A 25,433-nucleotide genomic window follows, 5' to 3' on the forward strand; every position below is an offset into this window, starting at 1 on the left:
TCTCATATTCTCCTATCCAAATCTTCCTGAGACTGGGTCCTTGGCCTCTATGGCTCTGTCCCCCCAAGTTCTCTCTACCCACTTGGACCTCAGCCAGATATCTGTTCTACATCACTTTCAATGGACACCTTAGATTTGTAGCTAGTTTGGATATTTTATGTAGAGTATTTGTAAATCTTTCTTACCCAGGCCTTGTGGATTGAATTCCTGCTTCAGGTCTCCTTTAAGATGTGTACCTCCAAATCCTCCTCTTTAGAGAAACACACCCCTGGCTTGCTCCTCTGATTAGCACCCAGCAGGTTTTATTCTGTATCACCATAGTGCCCTATGCTTTCCTTTCTCATAGAACTTGTCATGCTTTGTTGTCATTTATATGACCATTGTCCCCACCAGACAGTGAGCTCTTTGAAAGCAGGGGCTAAATCCTCAACTGACAACACATCACCTAACACCTGACACATGCTAGTCTTTAGACACTTGGGATGAGTGGATAAGGAGTTATTAAGTGGTTTTAGATTCAGATTTTTCACCTTACCTCATTTGGCTGAGTCACATGCCACGTATTTTTAACATAGTTTTCCTGATGACTTTAACTACTAAGAGTCATTTTGAAACAGGGCAGGACCCTATTGTCTAGCTCCCTATGTCCTCAGCCTGGCTTTTGTCTGTGGAAAAACTTTAGCCAAAGAATAAGTTTAATCAGAGAAGTGAGAAAATGCAGAAGCAAAGAAAAGCAGTCCAACAAGACTAAATAATAACAGTTTAGTCATTAAACAAAGTCAAGGACATTTAGTTAATTCTCAAGGGCTATAGGTAATATCCTGAGCCGTATCTTGTGAGCTGTATTGTAGATAATGAAACCCCCACCAGATGGAAGGAGTTAACTACATGATAGCCAGACTGTAGTTATGACATAAGCTGCCACAAATCTGAGAACTGGCCTCAAGGAAATGAGAACAAATTGACCCTGGAACTGAAGATTAACTGTACTTAAACCAATCAAGATGACCCTGGTCAGATCACTGCATGACCAATTTCAAGATGACTGTCAGAGCTGAGTGTGCTGTTTCTACATGTAGCCCCCCCAGCCTGTCTATAAAAGCTCTTGCCCACTGGTTGTCAGTGGGGGGGATTCGGCCTTTGGACAAGATTCCACCCTCCACTCCCACCTTCCTCCCCCCTCCTCCCCCCTGGGCTGCTGGCATCTAAAATAAAGCAAACTTTCTTTTCTACCAACCTTTCCTCTTTAATGGCTTTTGAGCAGTGAGCATCTGGACCCCACTTTTGGTTATAATTTCATGTGGCTATATTTTCACTTTATTAGAAGTATGGTACATTTTGCAATTTAAGTTTAATTCCACTCTACTTAAAATGGCTTTCAGCAAGCAGTCTTACTGGGCAATATAAAATTCAGTGGGGTATTTGTGGCACAAGATCAATACATCCCTAATTTACCTCTGGTATATATTTTGCTCAGTTTTAAACATGTGACAATAAATTATTGATTTTTCACTTTAGAAAACCAAAGTATTTAACATTTTTTCCTATCATTTAGGTGCATTGGTTCAACAAGAAACCTCTGGAGAGTTTTTCAACCATTCTTCTTTGACATAAGAAGAAATCATACTTTTCCAGGAAGACTTGGAAGTTTTAAGCTTGGCTTAAAACTCAGATACAGGGACAGTCTTACAAGTAAAAGTGATAGAATGAGTAATATGATTTTGGGAAAGAGGAAGAGCTCCTGTGTCTCTCCCCAAATTCTCTTCTAGCCAATGTATTATTTTTAAAAAATCTTTATTGGAGTATAACTGCTTTACAATGGTGTGTTACTTTCTGCTGTATAACAAAGTGAATCAGCTATATGTATACATATATCCCCATATCCCCTCCCTCTTGCACATCCCTCCCACCCCCCCATCCCACCCGTCTAGGTGGTCACAAAGCATGGAGCTGATCTCCCTGTACTATGCAACTGCTTCCCACTAGCTATCTATTTTACATTTGGTAGTGTATATATGTCAAGGCTACTCTCTTATGTCTCAGCTTACCCGTCCCCCTCCCTGGGTCTTCAAGTCCATTCTCTACGTCTGTGTCTTTTTTTTTTCTTTTTTGCGGTACATGGGCCTCTCACAGTTGTGGCCTCTCCCATTGTGGAGCACAGGTTCTGGATGCGCAGGCTCAGTGGCCAAGGCTCACGGGCCCGGCCGCTCTGTGACACGTGGGATCCTTCCCTGACTGAGGCACGAACCCGTGTCCCCTGCATTGGCAGGCGGACTCTCAACCACTGCGCCACCAGGGAATTCCACGTCTGTGTCTTTATTCCTGTCTTGCCTCTAGGTTCCTCATGACCATTTTTTGGTTTCTTTTTTAGATTCCATATATATGTGTTAAGATATGGTACTTGTTTTTCTCTTTCTGACTTCACTCTGTATGACAGATTCTAGGTCCATATCCCTCACTACAAATAACTCAATTTTCTGTCTTTTTATGGCTAATATTCCATTGTATATATGTGCCACATCTTCTTTATCCATTCATCTGTCAATGGACACTTAGGTTGCTTCCATGTCCTGGCGATTGCAAATAGTGCTGCAATGAACACTGTAGTACATGACTCTTTTTGAATTATGGTTTTCTCAGGGTATATGCCCAGTAGTGGGTTTGCTGGGTCGTATGGTAGTTCTATTTTTAGTTTTTTAATGAACCTCCATACTGTTCTCCATAGTGGCTGTATCAATTTACATTCCCAGCAACAGTGCAAGAGGGTTCCCTTTTCTCCACACCCTCTCCAGCATTTATTCTTTGTAGATTTTTTGATGATCACCATTCTGACTGGTGTAAGGTGATAACCTCATTGTGGTTTTGATTTGCATTTCTCTAATGATTAGTGACGTTGAGCATCCTTTCATGGTTTGTTGGCAATCTGTATATCTTCTTTGGAGAAATGTCTATTTAGGTCTTCTGCCCATTTTCAGATTGGGTTGTTTGTTTTATTGATACTGAGCTGTATGAGCTGCTTGTATATTTTGGAGATTAATCATTTGTCAGTTGCTTCATTTGCAAATATTTTCTCCCATTCTGAGGGTTGTCTTTTGACTTATTTATGGTTTCCTCTGCTGTGCAAAAGGTTTGAAGTTTCATTAGGTCCCATTTATTTTTGTTTTTATTTCCATTTCTCTAGGAGGTGGGTCAAAAAGGATCTTGCTGTGATTTATGTCATAGAATGTTCTGCCTATGTTTTCCTCTAAGAGTTTTATAGTGTCTGGCCTTACATCTAGGTCTTTAATCCATTTTGAGTTTATTTTTGTGTATGGTGTTAGGGAGTGTTCTAATTTCATTCTTTTACATGTAGCTGTCCAGTTTTCCCAGCACCACTTATTGAAGAGGCTCTCTTTTTCCCATTGTATATTCTTGCCTCCTTTATCAAAGATAAGGTGACCATATGTGTGTGAGTTTATCTCTGTGCTTTCTATCCAGTTACATTGATCTATATTTCTGTTTTTTGCCAGTACCATACTGTCTTGATTATTGTAGCTTTATAGTATAGTCTGAAGTCAGGGAGCCTGAGTCCTCCAGCTCCGTTTTCCTTTCTCGAGATTACTTTGGCTATTTCAGGTTTTTTGTGTTTCCATACAATTTGTAAAAATTTTTTTCTAGTTCTTTGAAAAATGACAGTGGTAGTTTGATAGGGATTGCATTGAATCTGTAGATTGCTATAGGTAGTATAGTAATTTTAATAATGTTGTTTCTTCCAATCCAAGAACATAATATATCTCTCCACCTCTTTGTATAATCTTTAATTTCTTTCATCTGTGTCTTATACTTTTTTCATACAGGTCTTTTGTCTCCTTAGGTAGGTTTATTCCTAGGTATTTTATTCTTTGTGTTGCAGTGCTAAATGAGAGTCTTTCCTTAATTTCTCTTTCAGATTTCTCATCATTAGTGTATAGGAATGCAAGAAATTTCTGTGCATTAATTTTGTATCCTGTTACTTTACCAAATTCATTGATTAGGTCTAATAGTTTTCTGGTAGCATCTTTAGGATTTTCTATGTACAACATCATTTCATCTGCAAACAGTGACAGTTTTACTTCTGCTTTTCTTATTTGGATTCCTTTTGTTTCCTTTTCTTCTCTGATTGCCGTGGCTAAAACTTCAAAAACTATGTTGAATAATAGTGGTGAGAATGAGCAACCTTGTCTTGTTCCTGATTTAGAGGAAATGGTTTCAGTTTTTCACCTTTGAGAACAATGTTGGCTGTGGGTTTGTCATATATGGCCTTTATTATGTTGAGGTAGGTCTCCCACTTTCTGGAGACTTTTTATCATAAATGAGTGTTGAATTTTGTTGAAAGGTTTTTCTCCATCTATTGAGATTATCATATGGTTTTTATCCTTCAATTTGTTAATATGGTGTATCACATTGATTAATTTGCATATATTGAAGAAACCTTGCATTCCTGGGATAAGCCCCACATGATCATTTGTGTATGATCCTTTTAATGTGCTGTTGGATTCTGTTTGCTAGTATTTTGTTGAGGATTTTTGCATCTATGTTCATCATTGATATTGGCCTGTAGTTTTCTTTGTGACATCTTTGTCTGATTTGGGTATCAAGGTGATAGTGGCTTCGTAGAATGAGTTTGGGAGTGTTTCTGACACTGACATGTTTTGGAAGAGTATCTAAATGTTTGATAGGATTCACATGTGAAGCCATCTGGTCTTGGGCTTTTATTTGTTGAAAGATTTTTAATCACATTTTCAGTTTCAGTTCTTGTGATTGGTCTGTCCATATTTTCTATTACTTCCAGGTTCAGTCTTGGAAGGTCGGACTTTTCTAAGAATTTGTCCATTTCTTCCAGATTGTCTATTTTGTTGGCATATACTTGCTTGTAGTAGTCTCTCATGATCCTTTGTATTTCTGTAGTATCAGTAGTTACTTCTTTTCATTTCTAATTCTGTTTGAGTCTTCTCTCTTTTTTTCTTGATGAGTCTGGCTAATGGATTAACAATTTTGTTTATCTCCTCAAAGAACCAGGGATTAGTTATATTGATCTTTGCTATTGTTTCCTTCATTTCTTTTTCATTTATTTCTGATCTGATTTTTATGATTTCTTTCCTTCTGCTAACTTTGGGGTATTTTTGTTGTTCTTTCTCTAATTGCTTTAGGTATAAGGTTAGGTTGTTTATTGGAGATTTTTCTTGTTTCTTGATGTAGGATTTTATCCCTATAAACTTCCTTTCCAGGACTGCTTTTCCTGCCTCACATAGGTTTTGGGTTGTCATGTTTTCTTTCTTTTTTTGTTAAACATAAATCTCTTCCAAACTCACATCACATTCTGATTGCCTCTCTTTTACCAATGGAACATTTTTCCTTGTATTATAGTTACTCATGTATATATATTTTTGAATTATATTTTATTAATTTTTTTATACAGCAGGTTCTTATTAGTCATCAATTTTATACACATCAGTGTATACATGTCAATCACAATCGTCCAATTCATCACACCACCACCCCCACTCCCCGCCGCTTTCTCCCCTTGGTGTCTGTACGTTTGTTCTCTATATCTGTGTCTCAATTTCTGCCCTGCAAACTGGTTCATCTGTACCATTTTTCTGGGTTCCACATATATGAGTTATTATACGATATTTGTTTTTCTGTTTCTGACTTAACTTCACTCTGTATGACAGTCTCTAGAGCCATCCACGTCTCTACAAATGACCTAATTTTTTTCCTTTTTATGGCTGAGTAATATTCCATTGTATATATGTACCACATCTTCTTTATCCATTCATCTGTTGATGGGCATTTAGGTTGCTTCCATGACTGTGATATTGTAAATAGTGCTGCAATGAACATTGTGGTGCATGTGTCTTTTTGAATTATGGCTTTGTCTGGGTATATGTCCAGTACTGGGACTGCTGAATCATATGGTAATTCTATTTTTAGTTTTTAAGGAACCTCCATACTGTTCTCCATAGAGGCTGTATCAATTTACATTCCCACCAACAGTGCAAGAGGCTTCCCTTTTCTCCACACCCTCTCCAACATTTGTTGTTTGTAGATATTCTGATGACGCCTATTCTAACTGGTGTGAGGTTATACCTCATTGTAGTTTTGTTTTGCATTTCTCTAATGATTATGATGTTGAAAAGCTTTTCGTGTGCCTCTTGGCCATCTGTAGTCTTCTTTGGAGTAATGTCTATTTAGGTCTTCTGGCTATTTTTGGATTGAGTTGTTTGTTTTTGCAATATTGTGCTGCATGAACTGTTTATATATTTTGGAGATTAATCCTTTGTCAGTTGCTTCATTTACAAATATTTTCTCCCATTCTGAGGGTTGCCTTTTCATCTTGTTTATGGTTTCCTTTGCTCTGCAAAAGTTTTGAAGTTTCATTAGGTCACATTTGTTTATTTTTGTTTTTATTTCCATTACTCTAGGAGGTGGATCAAAAAAGATCTTGCTGTGATTTATGTCAAAGAGTGTTCTTCCTATGTTTTCCTCTAAGAGTTGTATAGTGTCCGGTCTTACATTTAGGTCTCTAATCCATTTTGAGTTTATTTTTGTGTATGGTGTTAGGGAGTGTTCTAATTTCATTCTTTTACATGTAGCTCTCCAGTTTTCCCAGCAACACTGATTGAAGAGACTGTCTTTTCTCTATTGTATATCCTTGCCTCCTTTTTCATAGATTAGTTGGCCATAAGTGTGTGGGTTTACCTCTGGGCTTTCTATCTTGTTCCATTGATCTATGTTTCTGTTTTTGTGCCAGTACCATATTGTCTTGATTACTGTAACTTTCTATAGTCTTAAGTCAGGGAGTCTGATTCCTCCAGCTCTGTTTATTTCCCTCAAGACTGCTTTAGCTATATGGGGTCTTTTTTGTCTCCATATAAATTTTAAGATTTTTTTTGTTTTAGTTCCGTAAAAGATGCCATAGGTAATTTGATAGGGATTGCATTGAATCTGTAGATTGCTCTGTGTAGTATAGTCATTTTCACAATATTGGTTTTTCCAATCCAGGAACATGATATATCTCTCCATCAGTTGGTATCATCTTTAATTCCTTTCATCAGTGTCTTATACTTTTCTTCATACAGGTCTTTTGTCTCCCTAGATAGGTTTATTTCTAGGTATTTTATTCTTTTTGTTGCAATGGTAAATGGGAGGCTTTCCTTAATTTTTCCTTCAGATTTTTCATCATTAGTGTATAGGAATACAAAAGATTTCTGTGCATTAATTTTGTATCTTGAAACTTTACCAAATTTATTGATAAGCTCTAATAGTTTTCTCGTGACATCTTTAGGATTCTCTATTCATAGTATCATGTCATCTGCAAACAGTGACAGTTTTACTTCTTCTTTTCCAATTTATGCTTCTTTTAATTCTTTTTCTTCTCTGATTGCTGTGGCTAGGATTTCCGAAGCTATGATGAATAATAGTGGTGAGAGTGTACATCTTTGTCTTGTTCCTTATCTTAGAGGAAATGCTTTCAATTTTTCACCATTGAGAATGATGTTTGCTGTGGGTTTGTCATATACGGCCTTTATTATGTTGAGGTAGGTTCCCTCTATGCCCACTTCCTGGAGAGTTCTTATCATAAATGGGTGTTGAATTTTGTCAAAAGCTTTTTCTGCATCTATTGAGGTGATCATATGGTTTTTATTCTTCAGTTTGTTAATGTGGTGTATCACATTGATTGATTTGTGTATATTGAAGAATCCTTGCATCCCTGGGGTAAATCCCACTTGATCATGGTGTATGATGCTTTTAACATGTTGTTGGATTCTGTTTGCTAGTATTTTGTTGAGAAATTTTGCATCTATATTCATCAGTGATATTGGTCTGTAATTTTGTCATATCTTTGTCTGGTTTTCGTATCAGGGTGATGGTGACCTCATAGAATGAGTTTGGCAGTGTTCCTTTCTCCACAATTTTTTGGAAGAGTTTGAGAAGGATGGGTGTTAGCTCTTCTCTAAATGTTTAATAGAATTTGCCTGTGAAGCCATCTTGTCCTGGATTTTTGTTTGTTGGAAGATTTTTAATCACAGTTTCAATTTCATTACTTGTGTTTGGTCTGTTCATATTTTCTATTTCTTCTTAGTTCAGTCTTGGAAGTTTATACCTTTCCCCATTTCTTCCAGGTTGTTCATGTTATTGGCATAGTGTTGCTTGTAGTAATCTCTTAGAATGCTTTGTATTTGTGCTGTTTCTATTGTAACTTCTCCTTTTTCATTTCTAATTTTATTGATTTGAGTCCCCTCCCTCTTTTTCTTGATGAGTCCGGCTAATGGTTCATCAATTTTGTTTATCTTCTCAGAGAAGCAGTTGTTAGTTTTATTGATCTTTGCTATTGTTTTCTTTGTTTCTATTTCATTTATTTCTGCTCTGATCTTTTTTTGTGTGTGTGGTACGTGGCCTCTCACTGCTGTGGCCTCTCCCATTGCATAGCACAGGCTCTGGATGCTCCTGCTCAGCGGCCATGGCTCACGGGCCCAGCTGCTCTGGCATGTGGGATCCTCCCAGACCGGGGCACAAACCCATGTCCCCTGCATCAGCAGGCGGACCTTCAACCACTGTGCCACCAAGGAAGCCCTCTGCTCTGATCTTGATGAATTCTTTCTTTCTGTTAACTTTGGGTTTTGTTTGTTTTTCTTTCTCTAGTTCCTTTAGGTGTAAGGTTAGATTGTTTATTTGAGATGTTTCTTGAGGTAGGCTTGTATAGCTATAAACTTCCTTCTTAAACTGCTTTTGTGCATCCCATAGGTTTTGGATCATCGTGTTTTCGTTGTCACTTGTCTCTAGGTATTTTTTGTATTCCTCTTTGATTTCTTCAGTGATCTCTTGGTTATGTGGTAACATATTGTTTAGCCTACATGTGTTTGTGTTTTTTATGATGTTTTCCCTGTAATTCATTTCTAATCTAATGGCATTGTGGTCAGAAAAGATGCTTGATATGATTTCAGTTTTCTTAAATTTACTGAGTCTTGATTTGTGACCCAAGATGTGATCCATCCTGGAGAATGTTCCATGAGCACTTAAGAAGAAAGTGTAATCTGCTGTTTTTGGATGGAATGTGTTATAAATATCAATTAAATCTTTGTGGTGTATTGTGTCATTTAAGGCTTCTGTTCCCTTATTTATTTTCATTTTGGATGATCTGTCCATTGGTGAAAGTGGGGTGTTAAAGTCCCCTACTATGATTGTGTTACTGTCAATTTCCCCTTTTTAAGGCTGATATTTACCTTATGTATTGAGGTGCTCCTATGTTGGGTGCATAAATATTTACTATTGTTATATCTTCTTCTTGGATTGATCCCTTCATCATTATGTGGTATCCTTCTTTGTCTGTTGTAATAGTCTTAATTTTAAAGTCTATTTTGTCTGATATGAGAATTGCTACTCCAGCTTTCTTCTGATTTCCATTTGCATGGAGTATCTTTTTCCATCCCCTCAGTTTCAATCTGTATGTGGCCCTAGGTCTGAAGTGGTCTCTTGTATGCAGCACATATATGGGTCTTGTTTTTTATCCATTCAGCCAGTCTGTGTCTTTTGGTTGGAGCATTTAATCCATTTACCTTTTAAGGTAATTATCGATATGTATGTTCCTATTACCCTTTTCTTAATTATTTGGGGTTTGTTTTTGTAGGGCTTTTCCATCTATTATGTTTCCTACCTAGAGAAGTCCTTTAGCATTTGTTCTATAGCTGGTTTGGTGGTGCTGAATTCACTTAACTTTTGCTTGTCTGTAAAGTTTTTAATTTCTCTGTTGAATCTGAATGAGATCCTTGCTGGGTAGAGTAATGTTGCTTATGTTTTTTTTCCCTTTCATCACTTTAAATGTGTCCTGCCACTCTCTTCTGGCTTGCAGAGTTTCTGCTGAAAGATCAGTTGTTAACCTTATGGGGATTTCCCTGTATGTTATTTGTTGTTTTTCCCTTGTTGTTTTTAATATTTTTTCTTCTTATTTAATTTTTGATAGTTTCATTAATTTGTGTCTTTGTGTGTTTCTCTTTGGATTTATCCCGTATGTGACACTCTGTGCTTCCTGGACTTGACTATTTCCTTTCCCATATTCGGGAAGTTTTTAACTATAATCTCTTCAAATATTTTCTCAGTCTCTTTCTTTTTCTTCTTCTGGAACCCCTATAATTCAAATGTTGGTGAGTTTAATGTTGTCCCAGAGGTCTCTTAGGCTGTCTTCATTTCCCTTCATTCTTTTTCTTTATTCTGCTCTGCAGTAGTTATTTCCACTATTTTATCTTCCAGGTCACTTATCCGTTCTTCTGCCTCAGTTATTTGCTATTGATTCCTTTTAGAGAATTTTTAATTTCATTTATTGTGTTGTTTATTTTTGCTTGTTTGCTCAGTTGTTCTTCCAGTCCTTGTTAAATGTTTCTTGCATTGTCTCCATTCTATTTCTGAGATTTTGGATCATATTTACTACCATATTTACTCTGAATTTTTTTCAGGTAGACTGTCTATTATCTTGTCATTTGTTTGGTCTGGTGGGTTTTTACCTTGCTCCTTCATCTGCTGCATATTTCCCTGTCTTCTCATTTTGTTTAACTTACTGTGTTTGTGGTCTCCTTTTTGTAGGCTGCAGGTTTGTCATTCCTGTTTATTTTTGGTGTCTGCACCCAGTGGATGAGGTTGGTTCAGTGGCTTTTGGGAAAAACAAACAAACAAAAACTGAACATACAGAATCCCAAACCAAATGGTAATAGCAATACTAAACAGACAAAATCACACAAAGAAACTCACACACACACTCATAAAAGAAAATAACACGTAAACAACTAAAAATAAAAAAGGACAGTACACTAGGACAAATGGTGAAAGCAAAACTAAACAGACAAGATCACACAAAAAACATACACATACACACTTGCAAAAAGAGAAAAAGAAAAAAAAAACTTTAAAAAATAGTAATAAAATAAATAAAATAAAAAATGAGATAAAAAATAATAAATAAAAAATAATAAAATCTTTAAAAAAAGAGAGTAACAAAAGCAATAAACAAATCCACCAATGATAACAAGCACTAAAGACTAAACCAAGATAAAGATAAAACCAGAAACAAATCAGATGCAGAAAGCAAACCCCCAAGTCTACAGTTGCTCCCAAAGTCCACCACCTGAACTTTGGAAACATCCGTTGTCTAATCAGGTATTCTTCAAATGCAGGGTTTTTCAAGTTGATTGTGGGGATTTAATCTGCTCCTCCTGAGGTTGCATGGAGAAATTTCCCTTTCTTTTCTTTGTTTGCACAGCTCCTGGGGTTCAGCTTTGGTCTTGACCCTGCCTTTGCGTGTAGTTCACACTCAGGCATCTGTTCCCCTCCCAGACAAAAGGGGGTTAAAGCAGCAGCTGATTAGGGCTCTCTTGTTCACTCAGGCCAGGGAGAGGGAGGGGTTTGGTAGTCATAAGTGGAATGTGGGGCAAGTTTGTGGTGGCAGAGACTGGTGTGACATTGCAACAGCCTGAGGCATGCCATGTGTTCTCCCAGGGAAGGTGTCCCTGGATTGTGGGACCCTGGGAGTGGCATGCTGCACATGCTTCTGGGGCAGTGTGGGTAGTGACCTGTGCTTGCACACAGAATTCTTGGTGGCAGCAGTCATGGTGTTAGCAGTTCATGCCCATCTCTGTGGTCTGAGCTGATAGCCATGGCTCACACCCATCTCTGGAGCTTGCTTAGGTGGTGCTCTGCCTTCTGTGCACACATGGAGTAGGAATCCCCTCTCCTTGTGCACCCTGAAACAATGGTCTCTTGACTCTTTGGTAGGTCCAGACTTTTTCCCACACTCCCTCCCAGCTAGCTGTGGCACACTAGCCCCATTCAGGCTGTTTTCATGCAGCCAACCCCAGTCCTCTCCCTGACCTCTGATCTTCTAAGCCCAAGCCTCAACTCCCAAACCCCACCTGTCCCAGTGGGTGAGCAGATAAACATCTCAGGTTGGTGAGTGCTGGTCAGCACTGATCCTCTGGGCTGGTATCTCTCCGCTTTGCCCTCTGCACCCCTGTTGCTGCACTCTTCTCTAAGGCTCTGAAGTTTCCCACCTGCCCACCCCTTGTCCCCACCAGTGAAGGTGCTCCCTAGTGTGTGGAAACTTTACCCCCTCACAGCTCCATCCCAGAGGTGCAGGTCCTGTCCCTACTATTTTGTCTCTGTTTTTTTCTTTTTTCTTTTGCCTTACCCAGGTACTTGGGGATTTACTTGCCTATTGGGAAGTCTGAGGTCTTCTGCCAGCGTTCAGTAGGCGTTCTGTAGGAGTTATTCCACACGCAGATGTGTTTTTGATGTATTTGTGGGGAAGAAGTTGATCTCTCCATACCTTACTCCTCTGTCATCCTGAAGGTCTTCCTAACCAATGAGTCTTTTTCTGAAATTTCACATTTAAAAATTTTTCTTGTTAAAGTGCAAATTCTCTTAGGAGGGATTGGGTATGAAGCTTTGTTCACACTGAAATTTAAGGGGATAATATCAGATTTTACTCCTGAAGACAAGTTAATAGCTTATAAACTCCCAAGCTCTGCAGGGAGAAGGAAGGGAATAAGAAAGAACTATAGAGATGATGATGTAACAACAACAAAAATGCTGGAAACCCCTAACTTAGACTTTGTCAACTCTGCAGTTCTGCAGGGTTGATGTCACCATCTGGGCAAGGACCTGAGGCCAAGCCTGGGAGAATGTGCTGTTCTCTCCTTATTCTCTACAATTAGTTTTCAGATTCAATATTGCTCAATCCTTTAACAGTTTCCTGATGGCATACCATGAAATGTGGGGAAATAAATCCCCTATCTATTTTGTAATTCAGAGTGAAATATCCTCAGTTTATTGGTTTTGAGTATACAATTGATTCTGGTCAGTCATTCATTAGTAATGGGCAAAATGATTTTAAATATTCAATAACTGTTCTATGCCCATTTCTGTATCTACATATGTCTTCATAAGAATCACCAAGGGTAATTTTACGTTTATCTATTCAAGCTCTGGCCAATGCTGAGTTTAGCAATAAATTACTTACAGACACTTTTTATTTTAAAGCTCGATTAGGATTCCACAATGTATATATTTGTCAAATACTGAATAATTCAGATGGTTTTTAACTAGTTCTAACTACAAAGGCTGAGGGTGGGGAGTAGGACTTAGAGAGAAAGGCATCATAGAGCCCAGGAGAAAAAAGAGCAAGAAGTGAATTAACAACTCCAAGTTAATATGAAAGTAAATGGATAATTAGAGAGCTAGGTGATCATACTAATTTGAATGGAGAAGTTCATCTGGGTTGATGGTTGGAGCAAGGCTAGGGTTAATAAAAACAGTTAACATTATTTTGTGCCATGCTCTGGGACTGTGCTAAGCCCTTTACATGCATTATCTCACTGAACCATTACAGAAGACCTAGGAACAAGGTACCACTATAATCCTGATTTTATAAATAAAAATATTGTTGTTGAGACATGTCAGGTAATGTGCCTATTTCCAGAACCAAAGAGTAAAAGTTAGTCTCGCCTGTTGGATGATGGCTATCTAACTGGTCAGAGGCCATATGACTTTAGAGCCCAAACTTGAAACCACTGCATTCTACTGAGAGGGATCAAGGTACAGGCAGGAGGGAAGAAAAGGCAAAATTGATAAGGATCTTGGAACATGGATTGTTGGGATCAGAGGTACACACACTACAGCTCCATCTTTGCTGTGAGGTGTGCTAAGTACCTACAGTTGCAATCAATCTTTTCTCTTCTGGAATCCCATAGTACTTTGCATATAACCCTGTTATAATACTTTCATAGTCTGATTTGTTCTTTATTATATACTGACTTTAAAAATTAATTTTTAGCAACTTTATTCACATAAAATAAACTTCACATATTTAAAATGTACAATTTGATAAGTTTGACTAATATATATGCCTGTGAAACCATCACCACAATCGTTACCTCCAAAAGTTTCTTGGTGTCCCTTTTATAATGTGTTGTTTTACTTCTTGTATCAGTCAGAGTTCTCCAGAGAAACAGAACCAATAGGTTATATATTATAAGGAATTGGCTTCTGCAGTTATGGAGACTGAGAAGTCCCAAGACCTCTAGTTGGCAAGATGGAGACCCAGGAGATTCAGTGGTGTGGTTCCAGTCTGAGTCCAAAGGCCTGAGAACCAGGAGACGCAATGGTTAAGCTCTAGTCTGAAGGCTGTAGGCTCCATTCAAAGAAGAGGTGATTTTTCTGTTTGAGTTCAAAGGCAGGAAAAGATTGATGTCCCAGCTCAAATAGTCAGGCAGGAGGAGTTTCCTCTTACTCAGCTTTTTTGTTCTACTGATTCTATTTTGTTCAGTTGATTGATGAGACCCATCCACAGTAGGGAGGGCAATCTGCTTTACTCAGTCTACCTAGTCAAATATTATTCTTATCCAGAAACACTCTTACAGACACACCAAGAATAAAGTTTGAACAAATGTCTAGGCACTCTGTGGCCCAGTCAAGTTGACAGATAAAATTGACCATCACAACTCTTTTCCTTGTTCATCTACCCAGTCAACAACTATTGATCTTTTTCTGTCACCATACATTAGTTTGCATTCCTTAGAATTTTATATAAATAAAATCAAACAGTACGTACTGTACAATTTTTCTCTGACTTTTTTCATTCAACATAATTATTTCACTCACACTGTTGCACATATGAATAGTTCATTCCTTTTTATTGCTGAATAGTTTTCTGTTGTATAGCTGTATCACAGTTTATATATCTATTCATCTGTTGATGGATATATGGGCTGTCTACAGTTTTTAACAATTACAAATAAAGCTGCTATGAGTGTTCACGTACAAGCCTTTGTGTGGGCATATATCAATACTTTTATTTCACTTGGGTAAATACCTAGAAATGGAATGGATGGATCATATGGTAGGTTTATGTTGAACTTTAAAAAAAAAAGTGTCGAGAGGAGCTTCAAGATGGCGGAAGAGTAAGATGTGGAGATCACCTTCCTCCCCACAAATACATCAGAAATACATTTACATGTGGAACAACTCCTACAGAACACCTACTGAACCCTGGCAGAAGACTTCAGACCTCCCAAAAGGCAAGAAACTCCCCACGTACCTGGGTAGGGCAAAAGAAAAAAAAAACAGAGACAAAAGAATAGGGATGGGACCTGCACCAATGGGAGGGAGCTGCGAAGGAGGAAAGGAAGCCCCTTTGCGGGCGGAGACTGTGGGTGGCAGAGGGGGGAAGCTTCAGAGCCACGGTGGAGAGTGCAGCAACAGGGGTGCAGAGGGCAAAGTGAGAGACTCCCACACAGAGGATCGGTGCCAACCAGGACTCACCAGACCGAGAGGCTTGTCTACTCACGCGCTGGGGCGGACGGGGCTGGGATCTGAGGCTCGGGCTTCGGAGGTCGGATCCCAGGGAGAGGACTGGGGTTGGTTGTGTGAACAGAGCCAGAAGAGGGCTAGTGCACCACAGCTAGCTGGGAGGGAGTTCGAGAAAAAGTCTGGAGCTGCCGAAGAGACAAGAGACTTTTTCTTCACTCTTTGTTTCCTGGTGTGTGAGGAGATGGGATTAAGAGCGCCACTTAAAAGATCTCCAGATATGGACACGAGCTGTGGCTATCAGCACTGACCCCAGAGTTGGGCATGATTTGAAAAGGCTGCTGCTGCATCCACCAAGAAGCCTGTGTGCAAGCACAGGTCACTGTACACACCTTCACTCTCAGGAACCTGTGCAGCTTGCCACTGCCAGGATCTCATGATCCAGGGACAACTTCCCTGGGAGAAAACATGGCTTGCCTCAGGCTGTTGCAACGTCACACCAGCCTCTGCCACCGAGGATCGCCCTGCACTCCATACCCCTCTGTCCTCCTGGCCTGAGTGAGCCAGAGGCCCCAAATCAGCTGCTCCTTTAACCCCATCCTGTCAGATCAACAAACAGACGCCCTTAAGCAACCTACACTTAGAGGCAAGGCCAAATCCAAAGCTGAACACCAGGGGATGTGTGAACAAAGAAGGGAAAGAGAAATTTATCTCAGCAACCTCAGGAGCAGCAGAGTAAATCTCGACAATCAATTTGATGTACCCTGGATCTGTGGAATACATGAATAGACAACGAATCATCCCATTTGAGGAGGTGGACATTGGGAGCAATGATATATTATTTTTTTCCCCATTTTTCTCTTTTTGTGAGTGAGTATGTATATGCTTCTGTGGGGGATTTTGTCTGTATAGCTCTGCTTTTACTATTTGTCCTAGGGTTCTGCCTGTCCTTTTTTTTTTTTTTTTGTATAGTTTTAGTGCTTGTTATCATTGGTGGATTTATTTTTGGTTTGGTTGATCTTCTTTCTTTCTTTCTTTTTTATTACTTAAAAAGTTTTTTTAATAGTAATTTTTATTTAATAATTTATTTTATTTTATATTCTTCTTTCATTCTTTCTTTTTTTTCTCCCTTTTATTGTGAGCCATGTGGATGACAGGTGCTGGGTCCTCCAGCCAGGTGTCAGAGTTGTGCTTTTGAAGTGGGAGAGCTAAGTTCAGGACATTGATCCACAAGAGACCTCCCAGCTCCACATAATATCAAATGGTGAAAATCTCCCAGAGATCGCCCTCTCAATGCCAAGTCACTCAATGACCAGCAAGCTCCAGTGCTGGACACCCTATGCCAAACAACTAGCAAGACAGGAACACAACATCACCCATTAGCAGAGAGGTTGCCTAAAATCATAATAAGGTCACAGACACCACAAAACACACAAGCAGATGTAGACCTGCCCACCAGAAAGACAAGATCCAGCCTCATCCAGGCACTAGTCTCCTCCCCCCGGAAGCCTAGACAACCCACTGAACCAACTTTAGCCACTGGGGACAGACATCAAAAACAACGGGAACTAAAAACCTGCAGCCTGCAAAAAGGAGACCACAAACACAGTAAGTTAAACAAAATGAGAAGACAGAGAAATATGCAGCAGATGAAGGAGCAAGGTAAAAACCCAACAGACCTAACAAAGGAAGAGCAAATAAGCAGTCTACCTGAAAAAGATTTCAGAGCAATGATAGTAAAGATGATCCAAAATCTCAGAGTTATAATGGAGAAAATACAAGAAACGTTTAAAAAGGACCTAGAAGAACTAAAGAGCAAATGAACAGTGAAGAACAAGACAATGAATGAAATTAAAAATATTCTCAAAGGGATAAATAGCAGAATAACTGAGGTAGAAGAATAGTTAGTGACCTGGAAGATAAAATAGTGGAAATAACTACTGCAGAGCAGAATAAAGAAAAAATAATGAAAAGAATTGAGGACAGTCTTAGAGACCTCTGGGACAACATAAAACACACCAACATTCGAATTATAGGGGTTCCAGAAGAAGAAGAGAAAAGAAAAGGGACTGAGAAAATATTTGAAGAGATTATAGTTGAAAACTTCCCGAATATGGGAAAGGAAATAGATAATCAAGTCCAGGAAGCACAGAGACTACCATACAGGATAAATCCAAGGAGAAACATGTCAAGACACATATTAATCGAACTATCAAAAATTAAATACAAAGAAAAACTATTAAAAGCAGCAAGGGAAAAGAACAAATAACATACAAGGGAATCTCCATAAGGTTAACAGTTGATCTTTCAGCAGAAACTCTGCAAGCCAGAAGGGAGTGGCAACACACATTTAAAGTGATGAAAGGGAAAAACCTACAACCAAGATTACTGTACCCAGCAAGGATCTCATTCAGATTTGAAGGAGAAATTAAAACCTTTACAGACAAGCAAAATCTAAGAGAATTCAGCACCACCAAACCAGCTTTACAACAAATGCTAAAGGAACTTCTCTAGGCAGGAAACACTAGAGAAGGAAAAGACCTGCAAAATCAAACCATTAAGAAAATGGTAATAGGAACACACATATAAATAATTACCTTAAATGTAAATGTATTAAATGCTCCAACCAAAAGACATAGACTGGCTGAGTGGATACAACAGAGGACCCATATATATGCTGTCTACAAGAGACTCACGTCAGACCTAGGAACACATACAGACTGAAAGTGATGGGGTAGAAAAAGAGATTCCATGCAAATGGAAATCAAGAGAAAGCTGGAGTAACAATTCTCATATCAGAGAAAATAGAGTTTAAAATAAAGGCTATTACAAGAGACAAAGAAGGACACTACACAGTGATCAAGGGATCAATCAAAGAAGAGGATACAACAATTGTAAATATTTATGTACCCAACATAGGAGCACCTCAATACATAAGGCAAATGCTAACATCCATAAAAAGGGAAATCAACAGTAACACAATCATAGTAGGGGACTTTACCACCCCACTTTCACCAATGGACAGATCATCTAAAATGAAAATAAATAAGGAAACACAAGCTTTAAAAATACATTAAACAAGATGGACTTAATTGATAATTATAGGACACTACATTAAAAACAGCAGAAAAACTTTCTTCTCAAGTGCTCATGGAACATTCTCCATGATAGATCATATCTTGGGTCCCAAATCAACCTTGGTAAATTTAAGAAAAATGAAATTGCATCAAGTATCTTTTCCGACCACAATGCTAAGAGACTAGATATCAGTTACAGGAAAAAATCGGTAAAAAATACAAACACATGCAGGCTAAACAATACATTACTTAATAATGAAGAGATCACTGAAGAAATCAAAGAGGAAATTAAAAAATACCTAGAAACAAAGACAGTGAAAACACAATGACCCAAAACCTATGGGATGCAGCAAAAGCAGTTCTAAGAGGGAAGTTTATAGCAATACAAACCTACCTTAAGAAACAAGAATCATCTCAAATAAACAATCTAACCTTGCACCTAATGCAATTAGAGAAAGAAGAACAAGAAAACCCCAAAGTCAGCAGAAGGAAAGGAATCATAAAGATCAGATCAGAAATAAATGAAAAAGAAATGAAGGAAATGATAGCAAAGGTCAATAAAACTAAAAGCTTGTTCTTTGATAAGATAAACAGAAGTGAGAAACCATTAGCCAGACTCATCAAGAAAAAAAGAGAGAAGACTCAAATCAATAGAGTTAGAAATGAAGAAGTAACAACTGACACTGCAGAAATACAAAGAATCATAAGAGATTACTACAAGAAACTATATGCCAATAAAATGGGCAACGTGGAAGAAATAAACAAATTCTTAGAAAGCACAACCTTCCTAGACTGAATCAGGAAGAAATAGGAAATATTAACAGACCAATCTTAAGCACTGAAATTGAAACTATGATTAAAATCTTCCAACAAACAAAAGCCCAGGACCAGGTGGCTTCACAGGCAAATTTTCTCAAACATTTAGAGAAGAGCTAACACCTACCCTTCTCAAACTCTTCCAACATATAGCAGAGGGAGGAACACTCCCAAACTCATTCTACGAGGCCACCATCACCATGATACCAAAAGCAGACAAAGATGTCACAAAGTAAGAAAACTACAGGCCAATATTACTGATGAACATAGATGCAAAAATCCTCAACAAGGGCTTCTCTGGTGGCACAGTGGTTGAGAGTCCACCTGCGAATGCAGGGGACACGGGTTCATGCCCCAGTCCAGGAAGATCCCACATGCCATGGAGCGACTAGGCCCGTGAGCCATGGCCACTGAGCCTGTGTGTCTGGAGCCTGTACTCCGCAACAGAAGAGGCCACAACAGTGAGAGGCCCACGTACTGCAAAAAGAAAAAAAAAAAGAAAAAAATCCTCAACAAAATACTAGCAAACAGAATCCAACAGCACATTAAAGGATCATACACCGTAATCAAGTGGGGTTTATCCCAGTAATGCAAGGATTCTTAAATATACACAAATCAATCAGTGTGATACCCTTATTAAAAAATTGAACGAGAAAAACCACATGATCATCTCAATAGATGCAGATAAAGTTTTCAACAAAATTCAACACCGATTTGTGATAAAATACCCTCCAAAAAGTAGGCATAGAGGGAACTTTCCTCAACATACTAAAGGCCATATATGACAAACCCACAACCAACATCATCCTCAATGGTGAAAAACTGAAACCATTTCCACTAAGATCAGGAAGAAGACAAGTTTGTCCACTCTCACCACTGTTAGTCAACATAGTTTTGGAATTTTTAGCCAAAGCAATCAGAGAAGAAAAATAAATAAAAGGAATCCAATCAGAAAAGATGAAGTAAAACTGTCACTCTTTGCAGATGACATGATACTATACATAGAGAATCCTAAAGATCACACCAGAAAACTTGTAGAGCTAATCAATGAATTTGGCAAAGTAACATGATACAAAATTAATGCACAGAACTCTCTTGCATTCCTATACACTAATGATGAAAAATCTCAAATTGAAATGAAGAAAATACTCCCATTTACCATTGCAACAAAAAGAATAAAGTATCTATGAATAAACCTACCTAAGGAGACAAAAGACCTGTATGCAGACAATTATAAGACACTGATAAAAGAAGTTAAAGATGATACAAACAGATGGAGAGATATACCATGTTCTTGGATTGGAAGAATCAACATTGTGAAAATGATTATACTACTCAAAGCAATCTACTGATTCAATGCAATCCCTATCAAACTACCACTGGCATTTTTCACAGAACTAGAACAAAAAATTTCACAATTTGTATGGAAACACAAAGACCTCGAATAGCCAAAGCAACCTTCAGAAAGAAAGACAGAGCTGGAGGAGTCAGTTTTCTGGACTTCAGACTAAACTACAAAGCTACAATAATCAAGACAGTATGGTACTGGCACAAAACCAGAAATATAGATCAATGGAACAGGATAGAAAGCCCAGAGATAAACCCACGCATATATGGTCACCTCATCTTTGATAAAGGAGACAAGAATATACAGGGGAGAAAAGACAGCCTCTTCAATAAGTGGTTTTTGGAAAACTGGACATTTACATGTAAAAGAATGAAATTAGAACACTCCCCAACACCATACACAAAAATAAACTCAAAATGGATTAAAGACCTAAACGTAAGGCCAGACACTATCAGTCTCCTGAGAAAAGCATAGGCAGAACACTCTATGACATAAATCACAGCAAGATCTTTTTTGACTCACCTACTAGGGAAATGGAAATAAAAACAAAAATAAACAAATGGGACCTAATGAAATTTAAAAGCTTTTGCACAACAAAGATAATCATAAACAATATGAAAAGACAACCCTCAAAATGGGACATAATTTTGCAAATGAAGCCACTGACAAAGGATTAATCTTCAAAATTTACAAGCAGTTCATGTAGCTCAATATCAAAAAAACAAAAAACCCAATCCAAAAATGGGCAGAAGACATAAATAGACATTTCTCCAAAGAAGATATACAGATTGCCAACAAACACATGAAAGAATGCTCAACATCATTAATCATTAGAGAAATACAAATGAAAACTACAATGAGATATCATCTCACACTGGTCAGAATGGCTATCATCAAAAAATCTACAAACAATAAATGCTAGAGAAGGTGTGGAGAAAAGGGAACATTTTTGCACTGTTGGTGGGAATGTAAATTGACACAGCCACTATGGAGAACAGTATGGAGGTTCATTAAAAAACTAAAAATAGAACTACCGTACGACCCAGCAATCCCACTACTAGGCATACTGAGAAAACCATAATTCAAAAAGAGTCATATACCACAATGTTCATTGCAGCTCTATTTACAACAGCCAGGACATGGAAGCAACATAAGTGTCCATCAACAGATGAATGGATAGGGGCTTCCCTGGTGGCGCAGTGGTTGAGTCTGCCTGTCGGTGAAGGGGACACAGGTTTGTGCCCCGGTCCGGGAAGATCCCACATGCCGCGGAGCGGCTAGGCCCATGAGCCATGGCCGCTGAGCCTGCGCATCCGGAGCCTGTGCTCCGCAATGGGAGAGGCCACAACAGTAAGAGGCCTGCGTACTGCAAAAACAAAGAAACAAACAGAAAAAACAACAACAACAAAAAAAAACAGATGAATAGATAAAGTAGATGTGGCACATATATACAATAGAATGTTACTCAGCATAAAAAGAAATGAAATTGAGTTATTTGTAGTGACGTGGATGGACTAGAATCTCTCATACAGAGTGAAGTAAGTCAGAAAGAGAAAAACAAATACCGTATACTAACACATATATATGGAATCTAAAAAACAAACAAAAAAATTGTCATGAGGAACCTAAGGGCAAGACAGGAATAAAGACGCAGACCTACTAGAGAATGGACTTGAGGATATGGGGAGGGGGAATGGTAAGCTGGGACAAAGTGAGCAAGCGGCATGGACATATATACACTACCAAATTTAAAATAGATAGTGGGAAGCAGCCGCACAGCACAGGGAGATCAGCTCAGTGCTTTGGGACCAGCTAGAGTGATGGGGTAGGAAGTGTGGGAGGGAGAGAGATGCAAGAGGGAAGAGATATGGGGATATATGTATATGTATAACTGATTCACTTTGTTATAAAGCAGAAACTCACACACCATTGTAAAGCAATTATACTCCAATTAAGATGTTAAAAAGAAAAAGATAAAACATGTCACACTCTTTTCCAAAGTGGGTTTATCATTTTATATTCCTACCAACAGTGTATGAGAGTTCCAGTTCTTCCAGAACCTTGTGAACACTTAGTATGGCCAGTCTTTAATTTCGTCCATTCTAATAGGTGTGTAGTCGTATCTCATTCTAGTTTTACTTTTTGTTTTCCTAATGACTAGGGGTATTGAGTATATATTTATGTTATTTTCATCCATATATATTCTTTGGTGAAAGTGTGTATTCAAATATTTTGGGCAATATTTTTGACTGTTTATTTTTTTGAGAGTTATTTACATGTTCTAGTACAAGTATTTTATCAGATATATCACTTGAAAAAATTTTCTCACAGTCTATGGGTTTTCAACTATTCTCTTCAGTGTCATTTCAAGAGGAGACATTTTTGATTTGATAAAGTCCAATTTATCAATTTGTTCTTTTATGGATTATGACATTGCTGTTACTCAAAGAAATATTTGTCTAACCTCAAATTGCAAAAATTATTTTCTTCTGTAAGATTGATAGTTTTAGATTCTGTGATCCATTTAGAAGTAATATTTCTTCATGGTTCAAGATGTGATCAAAGTTCTATTTTATTCTGTTTTTTGCATAAGAAAATCTCATTGTTCTAGTACCATTTGTTGAAAAGACTGTCCTTTCTCCATTGAATTACCTTTGTTGAAAATCAGTTGTCAGTGTGTGTGGGCTTATATCTGGATTCTCTATTGTTATGTTGGGCTGTTTTTCTATCTGTACGGCCAATACCACACTGTTTGGATTACTGTTGCTTTATTATAAATAGTAGTGTTAGTGTAGTCCTGAAACTTTGTTTTTCCTTCTCAAAGATTTTTGGCTAATCTAGGTCCTTTGCATTTCAATGTGAAGTTTTAAATAAGTTCATAATTTCTACAAAAATGCCTGCTGGAATTTTGATTAGTATTACATTGAATTACAGATCAATTTGAGGAGAACTTGCATTTGACAATTTTGTCTTCTGACCCATGAACCTAATACATTTCTTCATGTGTTTAGAATTTAATTTCTCTCAGAAAACTTGTATTTTTCAGTGTATATCTATGTCACTTCTTTTGTTAGATTTATTGCTAAGAATTTCATATTTTAGTGCTATTTTAAATATTTATTTGTATTATGTATATTTACAAATAGTGTGTTTAAAAATACCAATTTCTATTCATTTTTTGTTACTATAGAAATGCAACTGATTTTTGTACATTGACGTTTTATCTTGAAGTCTAACTACTCTCAATTATAAGTTCTAGGAGCTTCTTTGTAGATTGTATTGGATCTACTACATAGATTATCATTTTGTCTGTGAATAAAGACAGTTTTAACTCTTTGTTTCCAATTTGGATGCTCTTTGTTTTTTCTTTCTTGCTCCTGTCTTCCCTCCCTTCCTCCCTCCTTCCTTAATTTTTTCTTTCTTTTCTTTCCTTCCTTCCTTCCTTCTCTCTCCCTCTCTCTCTCGCTCTTCCTCTCCTTCTCCCTCTCTGTCTGTCTGTATCTATTTCTTTCTTTCTGTGAGAACCTCCAGTATAATGTTGACTAGAAGTGGTAAGAACACTGTTTCCTTTAATTCTTCAGGTGGTTCTTCCTACAGCTGTGGATAATTTCTTCACTTGCATGTACTGATCAGTGTTCAGTGGGGCACTCATGGGGGATGTTCTGTAAATATACAGGGCTCTTCTCTCTGCAGCTCTTGTCTTCAGTATTTTGTTTTGAGAACTCTAGCTTTGGTTTCCCCAGACTCTCATGTCTATCTCCTCACCTCAAGGATTCTGCTGGCTTCTGAATGGTTCTTCCTCCCTGCACAGCTATCTGTAAACTCTCTCAATGAAGTAGGCTTGGACAATTTTAATGTTACCTTATTTTTTTCCCATCTCTCAGGGATTATGGCACTTCAGTGCCTGATGTACAGTGTTTTGCAATATGTTGTCTCATATATATTGTCTTTTTGAAAAATTGTTTCAAGCAAGAGGGTAAATCTGGTCCCTGTTATTTCTTAATCAAGAAGTTATGTGCACATTGATTAGTCAGATAGTACTACAATGTTTACAATGAAAAAAATAATAGTTGCTACCTTCCACATCCCCCATATTTGTCCCCTGGAATCAGTCATTATAGATGTTTGAGCTATTTCTTCTGGAAACTAACTCCATATTTCTACTTGCATACTTATATTGCTTTTTTAATTTTTCAGTTTTAAGCATTGGCTTCCTATTCCCCATCCTGCATACCTTCCTCCCCATCCCCACCTTCTAATTTAGGTATGTCACAATTTTTGGTTAAATATAAAATGATTTATATTAAAGTAAATACTGTTTACAGTTAAGACACAGAGTGTAACAAATTAAAATTTTCTTTGAAAATAATATTCCTTTTTATTGGAGTTTGAAATCAAACCTTCCTGGACATCAGATCACCTAGAAAGTTTTATAAGAATATATACTTTTGGGATTTAGCTTGGGTCTTCTGAATTTGAATCTCTAGTCTGGAATCTTAGAGAAAGTATTTTTAAAACATTCAGTGGACCATTCTGACTCAGCTGGTCTTATGCAGTTTGGGAATAACTGCCTTCCAGCTCATCATTTAAGAAGTATGTAGTTGTAACTATGATAACATCTTCATTGTTATTGAACTGTCAGATCGCACTGAAGTGTTGCTGTCCTGGATTTCTGTCTGGTACTACACATCAGTCATAATATCCCATGATCTCATCTGTCAACCAGCACCAAGCCACTGACCTGAGGCTTGTTAACAATGACTGGATTATAACTGGACCTGAACATGTGGACCTCAGGCATGGTATGCATATTGTTGGGTTCACTGAACTGAAATAAGAGTTAACAGTATCTTTTGAGAAGTCAGTTACATGGAATTGAC

This window comes from Leucopleurus acutus (genome assembly GCF_964270905.1).
Source record: "Leucopleurus acutus genome assembly, chromosome: 8".
NCBI lineage: Eukaryota > Metazoa > Chordata > Mammalia > Artiodactyla > Delphinidae > Leucopleurus > Leucopleurus acutus.